Here is an 11,767-nt window from a genome sequence, read left to right on the forward strand (position 1 = left end):
AATCTGTGTTATACAAAGTTATAGAAAAACTTGTTCATGGGCAAATTTTTAAGACCCATTAGCTAAAGATAGATTAGAGACTAACTTTTTAAGCCAAAATCCATTCTTAAAGACTGTATTAGTTCTAGAACGATTTTTCTATGTTTCTTTTCCTTATCATGATGACATGGTAACTTTTACCCCCTAAAAGGGACAGTTTCGTTAGAGGCTGAATACTCCATGGGTGCTCCTGGCTGGCTTGCAGCGAGTTGGGTCTAACAAGCTTTGCTTCAGGTTTAACAGAACTTTGGGCTTGGGAAACCAAAACAGGACAGCACAGAGGGATAATTTCTGGTAATTTCCAGGGAAAAAAAATCCCCCCCTGTAGGAGCCAGCTCAGATTTTGTGCCCCACTGCCAGCCCATTCCAGCCCTCCAAGGAGCGTCTCTGCTGCAAGGTCAGACACTGCCCTGGGAAATGAACTTTAAAGAAAGTGATGATAAGGAAAAAAAAAAAAAAAAAATAAAAACTCCCTCCCCATGATGTAAAGCTCATAAAGAGGAGCAACTCAGTAAAAAAGTTTTGGTTTTCACCTGTCGTGCAGCCACCAGGAGTGGGCAGAGGTTTAGGGAGAGCAACGTTAGCGGGAGGCTTTTGGGGAGAGGAGAAAGGAGCATCATTAAAGTGTTACAGCCTGACCTGTAGACAGGCACTTAGTGTTGTCTGAGGCCTGACACGCTGCTAGCACGTTACATAATGCACAATTATAAAATCACACTAAAGCCTCTTTAAAATACCTGCCTGATTATAACAGGGTAATTACGCCGCGTTTAATAGAGCTGAGTGCTGCGGGGAAGGGACCCCCCTGCACCAAACTTGCTCCCGTGCCTTCCACCCCGGTGCCATCCCCTTGGAAGCCCCGGACCCTCCCCAAGCCCCCCGGGTGTGTGCCCGTGCCCCGTTTCGCTCTCGTGTTACAGGGCTCGTCCTTTCCTTCCGGACGCGTTTCTGCCTGTCGCTGCTCCCCATATTAGTCCAGCCAGCGCGGCGTGACGCGGCCGCCCTCTCTCCCTCCCCGGGGCCGAGCACATCGCCTCCGGTGCATTGCCCGGCCCTGTCCCCAGCCTCGGGCACGGCACACCGCCTCGGCTGCGTGCCCAGCCCGGTCCCCAGCCCTGTGCCCCGGCTCCGGCACCGCGCATCGCCCCCGGCGCGTCCCCAGCTCCGGCACCGCGCTGTGCCCCCGTGTGCTGCCCAGCCGTGTCTGCAGCGGGAGGGTCTGCAAAGCACTGCAAGTATCTCAGCGACTTTTTAATTAATTTATTTTTTTTTTTCCCCCCCTCCGTCTCTTTATCTGTTTTCAACAGCGTCTCACGTCGGGAGGGCCGGTCCGGCTCGATGCGCGCGTGTAGTTCCCATTCAGCCGCTCCGCGGTCCCTATGGGAGATCGCCCCAAGTTCCCCGGGTTTGCCGAGGTTTCCCGCAGCTCTTCCCTTCCCCTCGTCCGCCAGACGGAGGGATGAGTCCTCTCCTCGGCTCTGCCGGCGTAAATCCAGATCGATTTGTTCGACTTCAGCAGAGCTAATCCAGATTTACGCAGCCCTTTCCCCGAGGACTTCCCCCGTTTTGCGCTCTGGGTGACCGTCAGTGGGCCAATGTCAAAAATCATCTGATCCAGGCAGATTCCCTGTCTACAGATATTAATTATTCCCTGGCAAAAGTTTCTGAGGAAGAGCAGTTGGGTTTGAAAACAATATACAAATTCTGTGGCTAATTTTAGAAAGTAAGGGGGATTTTTTTCCCCCTCCTGTTGAAACTAAATATAATTTGAAAGATAATGTACAAAGACTTAAATATAGCCTGCAATTATACATGGCATATGAATAGTTTCTCTTGGTTTTAACATGTTTGGTTTATTTTTCCATCTTTCTCAGCAGACAGCTGTTAGATAAAGGGAGAAAAGTAAATAGTTGTTATGAAACCATACGTCATAGCTACAAGGAATAATTAAGAAAAAGGAATTATCATATTTATAAGGGAAAATAAAGACTAAACAAATCCTTTCTGTGCTTCATCCCCTTGTCCCATCATTTTATGACACCTCTGTAGTAGTATTTTAGCTTAAGAAGTACTTAAGTGCTTCTAGAACAAATTTCCTGTAGGTCCATCATGTTCCTGTTCCTGCTGGATTCAGGAAGTTTTGAACTCTCCGGATCTTTCATGGGAAGATGAAATTGGGGTAGAAACTTTCCTAGGAAAATCCCTGGGTTCTTGAGTTCCCTTGCCCTTGGTGGCAATTTTACTTGAGTTATACTGAATTTGCTTTTCTATGGATCTGCTCAATTGACAACCTCCAAAAGTTTTGCTGCGTCCGCACGGTGCCTGAGCAAGCACCTGCAAGGTGTACAGATGTCCTGGCGTGAACAACTTGCTTTTTCTGGCAGTTGTGGAACACAGTTCTGCTCCTCAAGTGCTGTTACATCTGGGAAAAAATGTTCTTTTTGGTTAAAAGTTTCTTGGGGTTTTCCCTGTATTGTGGAACCTGGGCAGTGCTGGGCTGGCGGGTCTTGCTCTGAGTGTTGTGTGCTCAATAGTCAGCACCCAGTAAAGCTTTTTAGCTGCTTAGGATAGGCCAGAAAGAACATGGGAACACTGCACTGGGTCACACATTGCCTTTTTTTACTCAGGTATGGAGAATGGCATAAAAGACCCTCAAAAATAATAATAACAGTACTAAAAAGAAACCCCAAAATGATGGTTGTAGACTCCTGGGAACAAGGCGAGTGACATTGACATTGTTTCAAAGACATTGAAACATTCTGGGCTGTGGTTTTCTTTTATTAATTAGTCTAAGTGATGTTCAGAACTGAAACCAAGGCTTTTAGACACATCTCTGGTGCCTAATTCTGCTCAGTGTCTCATAACAGGATGAATCAGGAGACTGTTTATTGAAGTCAGTGATGCAGTGTCGATGTAAAAGTGACAGAAGGGAGATGGAGGATTTGTTTACGAGCAGAAAAGTCCCCTGGACAGTTTAACACTAACAGAGAAAATTACTGAATAGCTGCAAAGCACAGAGCTTAAATGTAGCTGAAATAAGTCTTCTGGAGCATTTCCAGAACTATTTTAAAGGCCTGATCCAGAGCCTGATGAAGCCAAAGGTAAAGCTCTTTTTGACTTCTTCAGATCCAACATTATATTTCAAAACATCATTGCCTCTCTGGAATTCTCTAAGGCTGTCTCCTAGGTGGTTTTTAATTAACTATTATGCCAGATGTAATGTCTTTTGTATCCCTTTAGTATTTAGATTTGTTAAGTATAAGAAATAATAGCATAATGCCTTTGTTGCACAGGAAATTCTGATTTTCTGTGTTGTCATTAGTTGCACAAGGCATTGAAACTCATCTTTTGTTGCTTGGCTTGTCCATTGGTTTACCAGTGTGCATCTGTCTTATTCTGTAGCTTTTGAACCCACTGGACAACTTGATTCAGAGGTTCAGGACTAAGGGAGGTCTGGCTTTTGCAAGTGCTGTTAAAGGATGTTGCTGGGTTGAGAGTAGAGGCTCAAAAGAGCATCATATGTAAGAAGGTGACTGAGTGGTGACCCAGCCACGTACATTACAGAATTTTTATTGTGTTATTCCATATTATAGTCTATTTTATGTTTAGTGTCCCATTGTTAGGCCAGTGGCTGCTTCACCTCCACCACCCAGGTCCGTGAGATCAGGTAATGCCAGGTGTAGGTTGTAATTGCATTGTTTTAAAGAGAGCTTGCAAACAAAGCCCTGGGGTCTGAGTGCATTTTGAAATGATCTGAAAAGGCTCCATCATGTGGATTCAGCTGTGGATCCAAGCCTGCTGAGGACCCTCATTGGCTTCAGGAGGTTTGTGTCTGAGGAGGAGTGGGTGTCAGGGGTCGGGTACCAAGGGTGCCTTGAGGTGTGAGAGAGCTTGATCCTGTTGAAAGGCTGGAGGAGGTGACAGAGGGACAAAGATGATGTCCCCTCCTTCTTTAATCCTGCAGCTGAGTCTCCCTCTTTGCAGGGGGGATGTTTGACTGTACTGGCACTGCTGCCCACTTATGTGCATCAGATAGGGATTAATAACTATATATAAAAGACAACTTTTATTTGTCTTTTATATTATAAAAAATATAAAACTATATATTTATTTTTAAAAACAGGAATAGAGCAGGGATATTGAAAATGCAATTGACAGATCCATTTTGGTGGGAGCTGGCCTGTCTGTTGTGGTGTCAGACGGGACATGTGTGCCCAGCTATTGCAAGAAGCTGCTGCCAACCAGGCTGAGAGGCAGCAGGGATCTCTCTGAGGATCCCCTGCCTCGCGTGCACCCATGCAGCGAGGCTGTGGCTGCTTGTCCCCCAGCCCTGCCCTGCCCATGGCTGCGGGGAAGGGAAAATGGAGGGTGTCCCTGACCCCGGTAATCTCCAGCTGCCACCGAGCCTCCCGGGAGGCACCCGTGGCCAGCACAGATTAACACAGCCCACAGCAGGGACTGGCCTGCAGCCAGCATGGCCCTGGGATCAAAGGAGCATGGAGGTGGCTGGGAGCCACCTTGGGGCCCCTCCTCCTCGCCTCGCTCTGCTGCAGCCTTTGCCTGCCCTGCTGAATCAAACCCACCCTCTGCAGATCAAAGTGCTGCTTTCCCTGTGCCTTGAGCAGGATGTTGGTGTCCAAGGTGTGCTTCCAGAGCTGACAACTGGATAAAGCCTTCTTATGGAGTGAAGATGACAGTTGGTTATTGTTTTTGATACTAGGAAGTATAGAGGAAGGTTAATTGAAGGTGTATTGATGACAAATGATTTGGATAATGTAGGGATGTCTGGTTTAATTATTTGATAAAAAAAATAAAAGTCAAGATAAAAAAAATGAATGCATAAAATTCAGGATCTTGCTTGGGGAATGACATGGATGTGTGCTGGCTGCCTTTTATCTTGATGGGCAGAAACAGGGTGCTGTGACCCCAAAGGATAAAGGATGGTGGTGCAAAGCTGGGAACCATCATGAGGATGTCACAGGCAGAGCCAGTGCAGAGGCTGGGAACCATCTCTCAGGATCTCTGCTGCTCAGAGTGACTCTGAGACACATACAAGCTTCTTTCTCCCAGCCCAGCAATCAGATAAGGAGTTAGGAGTTTTCTGTTCTCACTCTCGAGGTTGTTTATTGTTTCTTATTTATAAAATTCTTTTTCTTACTTGCCAAGGTCTGTCTAGCAGGTTGGGTTGAGGCACACTGGCCACCCTCAGGGCAGTGTTATCTTTTTATACTAAAAACTACATGTACATTATTTACAATAATTTTCTATTGCCTATCACCTATGTTAGACAGTGAGCTTCTACTTAAACTAATCTAAAAGTGCCAACATCACAGAAGACGGAGGCTAAGAAGAAGGAGGAGAAAGGCTGGACATGCCTAAATACTTCTATCTTGCTTCTTGAACTCTCATTCTAAAAACCTCAAAAATCTTTTTTTTCACTTTGTGACACACTAATTATTATTCTACTTAAACTTTTGTGGCTTGCAGATCTTCATATAAGGTTGGTAATTGTTTTTTCCAAGGGCTCAATCAAAGTCACAGGGATCTTGGGCTCTGTGCCAAGGTCTCTGTGCCCCCTGGGCAGGGACTTGAGTCTTCCAGGGCAGCCAGAGGAATTTCTTGGGTTCTGATATCCATCATGAGGATGTCACAGGCAGACCCAGTGCAAGGCACACAATGAGCTGTGCCCAGTTCTCTACAGTGTCCTTGCCAGCCCAGGTGCCTCTAGGAGGAAAGGAGCAGGAGGGAACTTTTGCAGCATTATTTTAGAGTTTCAAAGGTCACAAGGAATCAGGGAAAGCACAGAAATTGGCATCACAGCACTGAAAATGGGGTATTTGAGTGGCAAGCTGGTGGCTTGATTTGGTTTGCAGTGGGTGGTCTAAGTAAGAAGCTTTATTTCTGTTAGAGAGGTTCTTTTTGAGGGCTGTTTGTTTGTCAGGATCAGGAGGAAGGTGGTTTAAAACATATTTTGAGGAGATTATCAGTGTTGTCCCCATCAGTTCCAGCAGCCCTCATGCCCCAAAACACAGAGCCCTTTCAGGGCGGTCCCTCATCCCATGCACTCCCTTTGGACACCTTGATTTTCAGCTTCTCATCCCTGTGCTGAGCAGCACTGCACAGCCACACAGCTGCCAGCAACCAGCCCTGGGCTTGAGAGGTTTGTTTTCCAAGGTGGGGCTGGTGCCAGCTGCTCTGTTTTTATGGTGTGATGGTCCCTGGGGGTGGCCAGGGATCAACCCTGCCTTAACTTCTGTGCCCCTGTTGTGTTACCCCATCCCAAAGGAAACAACATGAGCAACAACCTGGAGGAATGGCTTTGCAAGGGAATTTTCTCCTCTCACTTCTGTGGTCCAGAGTCCCACTGTGAATGCAGAGCATGATCACTTCATGCTCATTTTAAATTGTGCCAGCTGAACGTGCATGCTGGTTTGCAGGACCGTGTGACAGGACTCAAATGCAGCATCTCACACATTTGGGTCTGTGGGATGTCAAATACATTGAATATTTTCTTCCCAATGCCGGTTTGAAAGCTGGTTTTATAGTCACAGCTAGCATTGCAAATGTCTGAGTGGTTCCCTGGTACATGAGTTCTTCCAGGAGGCTCCTACAACTTTAATGAATGTGAAAGTTGTGATTTGCATGGGAGATCATTGCTTATAGCAACTACACAATGTATTAGGCTACCCATCAGTCTTGCTGTTAGAGCACTCTGCAGAATTCAATAAGCAATTTTATTTACTCTGTTGTCTTTAGGAGCTTGAGAAACTTCCCAAAATGTCTTATAATCCAGGAAAAAGCTTTCCTGCAAAGCAAGTTTGCTTCATTGATTGCATTTCTTCACTTTGGTTACTGAATGGCAGGCTAAAAATAAATGTTAAAAAAACCAAACCAGTATTGAGATCAATCGCTAATTGATTTTGACTTGTCATATCCAGTTAAAAGCAGAACCAATGCTTTCTGAAATGTTACTGATGTTCTGGAGCTTTGTAAAGCTGCATATGAGAGAATACATCAATAGCAGAGTGTAAGATCTCTTAATTTGGGCTTCATATGGAGTTTTAGGCACATAAATGTTAGACTAAAGTTCAAGGGTTCATCAAAGTCCTGTGAGGATCTCCAATGTCAATGAAATTCCTATTAAAAACTGTCCTGTGAGGCTTTGCTGCCTGCAAACGCTGGTTTCTTGAAACAAAGGATGCATGGATGGTTGAAGAAAAGTCCTTCACAGGGTAAAGGGGTGGCTGAAGAGAGTTTCTGAACAGGAAAAAATGAAGGAGCTGCTGTGGGATCTGCCACAAGAGCCAAGCTCAGCTGCTTTGCTCCAGCAGTGGGGACGCCATCCTGGAGGACAGGGACAGCCTGTGTGGCTCTGTCCCACACCTCCAGTGGCACCAGGGGCTTGGGTTGCATCCCCAGTGCTGGAGGTGCTGGAAATCAGTCTTTCCCAGAAGCAGGAGGGCAGGCAGGGATCAACCCCCCTGTGCTGTGCTTGGCACACATCACCCCCACAGCTCCCCATCCTCACCTCGCTCTCCAGAGGCGCCTCCTGGCTCGCTCTGCTGGGGCTGATGCTCTTCTGGATGGTTTTCCCTGGACTGCCAGCCTTGTGCCTTGGAGGGGGGATGGAGGGAGGGGAGAGCCAAAACAGAGCACAGCCTATTTTTAGGCTGCCTATCTCCCACTCCCTGGAAGGCTGGGTGCCAATTAGGTGGTGTGGCAGGGTGATGCTCGCCTGTCTGTAATGCAGCATGCCAGCAGAAATGGAGCAGGGCTTGGAGACATCTTCCTGTACCAAGGGACCCTGAGCCTGTCTAGGTTTTTGCAGCAATGTGTATTTTGTGCTGTTGCATCTGCTCATTTTTATCTGGATGGCTTCCTCCTCCCTCCCATCACAGTTTATAACAGAGCTCCGTGCACACCATGTTGTGAAGCCCAAGTACGTGAATTTGGCTTGTGCCTTTCTGTTCCTTTTGTAGTGGGATAAGAAAGAAAAGACTGGAAAATTTAGGCTCAACTCCATAATTTAGAGATTACAAAGCCATGAAGAAAAAACTGTGATCATCTACTCTGTCTCCAGAATAGCAGAGGGCTCCTCATAATTAGTGTTTTTTCAGCTACATCATGTACTGTCAAGAAAAGAGGAATTGAGCAGGATGGATTTTTCATCCTTCAGTCTTTGGTAGGTTATTAGTCTCTGGTAAAGCATGGTTAAATTATTTTCTTTAAAGTGTGCACATTATGCCTAATTAATATTTCTTTTGTTCCAGTTCTTGACCACTGGATTTCTCCTATATTATTCTGACAGAGTGCAAAGTAAAATAAGAAGAGGAGTAGTAATGTTTTAGCTGTGTTTGTCCAAGGGTGCTGGTACTGTGATTAATTAATCCCTTTCCATTTCCTTTGGTGTGATCAAGCTCTTTGCAGTGTTTACTATGACCCTGATTTCCAGCCCATAATTGTCTTTAATGATACTTCCCTAAACCTTTCTAATTTATCAGCACAATCCTTGTGCTCTGGACATCAGAACTGAAATGGGGTAATGTTCCCATCGGTTTCTGTCACTGTCCCCTGAGCCCTGATTAACCAAACCCTGCATCAGCTCTTCTGCTCTTTCCCTCAGAAAGCAGAAATGTTTTCAGTCCCTCACATCTTTCTGTTTATCCACATAAAACACTGCCACAAATGTGGTTTTCTTCTGGTGCTTCACCACGGTGTCCCAGTAATCTGGAAAGCAGCACTGACATTCAGAGTACATGTTGGCCAAATCTGTAGCAACTCTTGGGTTCAATTATCATAACTTGTTGATATAGAAAGTCTAACTAAAGAAACCAGGGTATTTTAGACTCCTTTTGTACATCTTTATAGCTCTTAAATGTGAAATGTCATTCTCAGCATCTTATTGCTCCATTGCATGGATTTTTCCCCAGTACAGAACAGAAATAGGTATTGAACATTCCTGCCCTTTCTGTGCTGTTGTGTCTGACGGTACTTAAAGGATACGTTTTGTTCCTTATGGGTTTGAAAAGTTCCTTTTTGCCCTGAAAAAGGCCAGCAATTCCTCTGGCTGCAGTTTTGTCACTGATTCTTTCTACTCTAACACAAGCACCCGTGTTATGTGTTATCATGTTATTCTTGACTTCCTTTCTTTTTATTTTTTTTTAAGAAAGCATTTTGTACTCCGGAGTGCATGCAGCATTTTGGTTGTCATAGGATAGGAGGTAAAAACTTTTTTGATCTCTTTCAGGGGCCAAGAAAAGTGACTGCAGAGGCTCTGCAGAACTTGGCCAGCACTAGATTGGAAGGATAAGCTGATATTTGGAGAGAACTGGGGAAATAGGAAAGGGAAAATTCTCCTACATCTCATTAAGGGTGAAATTCTTTCTCTGCAGAAAATCTCAGCAAAACAGATCTGCTTCACATCACCAAAGCTCACAGCATCCCTTTTATTAAGGGACAGGCTAATGGGGTTATAAGCCTCCAGATATTGATATAGGACAGTCTGGTACGAGTTCCCACATCATGTCATATGATGGCAACTACAAATACCCTCCTTGTCTCCCAGAAAATATGGTTGTGATATCATGCCACCTTCTTCTGTGTTTCTGCTGGCAGCCCACACATAACTGGGGCTTAGAAAAGTGACACCAGGTTTGAAATCAGAATCATCATCCTACTGCCCCTGTCCTTCTGCAGCTGAGCAGTGAAGTGCTCCTCTTTGACTTCGTCCTTGTCTGGAGACTGCAACAGAACAGCACCATTGGGACACTCTGTCCTGAGCACACTCTTGCTGGGCTGAAACACTCAGGAATTTGGGAGAAGTTCTCTGCTCTGTGGGAAAACCCAGGCTGGGAGGTGAGCTGCAGCCCCGGATCGCTGAGCTGACCACCAGGGTCTGTGAGGAGGAAGGATAACTTCCCAAATCACAGTTGAATCCCTGCAGAGCAGTGAGGTTTTCTTTAATTTGCTGGAAATATCAGAATTCAGCCTTTCAGACCTCCTGATGCTGGGGTCCATTAGCAAGACACACAAGTGTTGGCTGTGACTGAACATGAACTCTGGGCTGATGCATATTTATTTATTAATATTTTCTATTTTATGCTGCTGATTGTCCCAGATGCAGGGGAGAGAAATGACTTTCAAATGAGAAGATTTTTCTTAAGCCTAGAGCATAGCTGTACTTGGAATGCAAACTTTAATCAGTTGCTTGATGGAGAAATATGTAATAAAAGTGCAGTCTCTGCTGGGTTCCCTTTCATCCCAGTATCAGCTGTAGGGTTATGTCCTTTGGAAGAAATATGGCTTGTGCACAAAATAATTTCTTTGTAACAATCTTGTTGCAGAGACCATCTACCTTTCTTGTGTGCTTATTTATCACGGCAGTGATAAATATTAATAATAATCACAAATGTGGCTTGGTGGGGAAGCTGTGCTTCACTGACTTTTTTTTGGGAAAGCTGAGTATTTATAATTTGGAGATTTTCTAAGTCTTATTCTTGCATTCAAGTGTCTGCTTCTTCAGTTCGGCAGCAGTTCAGGGCTCTCAGACACAGGAGTGCCCTTAACCCCAGGGAGGCATCACTTCTTCCAGCAGCCCAAATCCTCTTGCCCCATGCACCTTGCAGGCAACACAACCCAAGCATGAGGAAACTCCACTCCAGAGCAGCAATATCTCTCTGTGGCTGATTTCATGAGCTGTTGAGGGTCCACATCTTCCTTCCCAAGGGGCAGCCCAAACCCTGAGAGCTTTTGCTGTGCACCTGAAAAAGAATCCTGGGTGCTGCTGTAAATGTTTGCAGCAAAGAGCTACTGGAGGAGGCTATTTTTTTTTTTTTTTCAGGGCAAAACCAGAGAGGCTACTTAGCATAGTTTTACATGCTGTTAATGTGGTTTTATTGCTTCTAGGACCTGACCTACTATCGTTATGTGCTGCTGTGGATGCTTTTACTCATTTGGAGCTGGTCCAGGGATCTCTAATGGGGCTGTGCACTGCATGACCTAGGTGTGCTCAGCATGACCCCATCCCCTGCACTGGGAGAGCTGGTTTATCACGCTGCTGGGGACAGGGAGGACTGGGAAATTGGGCCAGCAGCATGCTCTGCCTTGTGCTGGAGTCTGGATGCTGTGGAGTGCTGGGGGATGGAGGCGGGGACGCCCCTATTGTCCCCATTAATACTCAGGCCATGGGTTTCTTAATGCTCTGCTGTGGACTTGCTCTGTGCACACAGAGCACTTCAGTCCAAGCACTGGGATGTGGTGAGCTGTGAATCATCCCCCACTGCTCTTAATGAGAAATCCAACAGATTCCAAATTAGGAATGGACAAAGAATGGCTTTTGGGATTCACCTTTCCCTGCACTGCTGAGCCTGGGAGTCTTGCAGCCAAAATAATGAGTCTTAACATTATCCCCTTAGCCCTATAAGCATTTCCCTCAGTGGTATATTTAGCAACATAAATTATGTTTTGTGTGTGTTTGGTGCTCCTAGTTTTGGCCTTTCTTCCCACTCTACAGCCTCAGATTGCTGAAGTGACTGTGTGCTGTTTGTTGTGCTTTACAAGGTTTCTTGACAGCTATCAGCATTTTACATTTGATACAGCTTTCTACTTTTTTTTTCACCTCCATGTATATAATGCTGATCCAGGCAATAACATCTTGGCTGCAAGGCCAGTTTCTTTCTGAAATGCTTAAATACAGACTGAGTAAACCTTATTTTGATGAGCAGTGACT

The sequence above is a fragment of the Ammospiza nelsoni genome, chromosome 1, assembly GCF_027579445.1.
Source record: "Ammospiza nelsoni isolate bAmmNel1 chromosome 1, bAmmNel1.pri, whole genome shotgun sequence".
In the NCBI taxonomy this organism is placed as follows: Eukaryota; Metazoa; Chordata; class Aves; order Passeriformes; family Passerellidae; genus Ammospiza; species Ammospiza nelsoni.